The following is a 1894-nucleotide window of genomic DNA, read 5'->3' as shown; positions in this document are numbered from 1 at the left end:
TGGATATTAGGAAAAATTTCTTCACCAAAAGGGTTGTCAAGCATTGGAGCAGGCTGCCCAGGGAAGTGGTGGAGATCCCATCCCTGGAAATATTTAAAAGACGTGTAGATGAGGTGCTTAGGGACATGGTTTAGTGGTGGACTTGGCAGTGTTGGGTTTATGGTTGGACTCGATGATCTTAGAGGTCTTTTCCAACCTAAATGATTCTATGATTCTATGATCCTATATTCTTACATGGCCCTTATCACCATGGCATCTGACTACCTTCCAGGCTCCTGTTATATGATACAACTACATTACTTCATTTGCAATGCTCTTACATAATTTTTCTGCTTGGAAGCAATGAAGAGTGTTATTTTTAAGCTACTTAAAACGGACTGGTTTATGTGTTTGTTTTTAACCAGGGAGGTGCGTCTTGCACAGGGAAAATGATTCTTTGAAGCAATTCTTCATTCCAGTGAGTGCATATTGTATAACTGAAGACAATTACAAAACCCAGGGCCTAAAGAAATGCCTGCTCCCCAGACTGGGACTCAGTTTGGATATATTTTGCAGGACATGCATTTTGCCATGTCCTGAAACCAGTCCACTATTAAAGACTGAACTGTTGGTAGTTATGGAGAAACTTTAGCTGTTCATTGACAGAAGTCATGGAAATCCCGGGGAAAAGAAATTACCTGTCATGTTCTAGAGTGGCCAAAAGGTATGAACTGGGTATTGCAGTCACATCGACAGATCATCTCTATGAGAAAATTAAGGGGAAAGTTTTGATAAATACATACTAAAATGAGGGTACTTATGCTGAAATGTGATGTTTGCATTATATATTAACAGCAACAATGTGAGAAAATCTGCATAAGGTACACTAGCAAATTTCCAGGGATAGCATTTTGTTTAAAAGCTATTCATAGTGTTCTAAGTACTACTTCAGTTTTGCATGCATCACATATTGGTTTTACTCAGAAATTGTATGGTGCTGTATCTCAGAAATTGAACTGAGAATGATTAACATCTATTTATGGAGATTTCATACACAGCACCCCAAGTTTTAATGCTGTGTGACACTTTCCAGAAAGACATAACCCTGGCCGATGTTTCTGCAGAGTCTAGAATGCAATAGTTCTATCTCAGTACAGATAAAAACTGTAAAAATTTATGGAAACATGAGGTCCCATTTATCGTGTATTTCTAAATGAGTGTAAACATACTAGACCTACAGAAAATAATCATCTATAATGAAAGTTTCCAGAAACAAGATCTTTTTCATTAATTCAGTTTGTCTTGAGCCAACCAGTTCTGCAAACCAAGTTCACCGTCAGAGACAGATGAAGTCATCAAGAGGCTAAGTAAGAGAATTTGTAAGTATAGATGAGCTGACCTGGAAGAAATTGTATTTTCCTCTAGTTCCACCCACTGCCCAAAGCGAAAGCATTGGCGTGCATTCACTGGTACATGTCATGGTTTGCTGCCAAGAGCTGTTTCTCATGCACGCCCACAGTTACATTTCATCCAACGTTGAGTACAAAGCTTTAATTGTACAAAAGAAGTCAAAAACCATGTAGATTCTCAGTTTTCTTTCTGTCCTGGTTTCAGTTGTGATAGAGTTAATTTTCTTCCTAGTAGCTGGTACAGTGTTGTGTTTTGGATTTAGGATGACAACACCAATGTTTTAGTTGTTGCTAAGTAGTGCTTACACTAGTCAAGGACTTTTCAGCTTCCCATGCTCTACCAACTGAGAAGGCTGGAGGTGCACAAGAAGCTGGGAGGGGGCACAGCCAGGACAGCTGACCCCAACTGGCCAAAGGGACATTCCATACCATGTGACCTCATGCTCAGTACATAAACTGGGGAAAGCTGGCTGGGGGGGGCCGCTGCTCGGGGACTGGCTGGGCAT

This window comes from Pygoscelis adeliae, unplaced genomic scaffold (genome assembly GCF_000699105.1).
Source record: "Pygoscelis adeliae isolate BGI_AS28 unplaced genomic scaffold, ASM69910v1 Scaffold211, whole genome shotgun sequence".
Lineage (NCBI taxonomy): Eukaryota > Metazoa > Chordata > Aves > Sphenisciformes > Spheniscidae > Pygoscelis > Pygoscelis adeliae.
Note: the sequence above shows the minus strand (reverse complement) of the source record.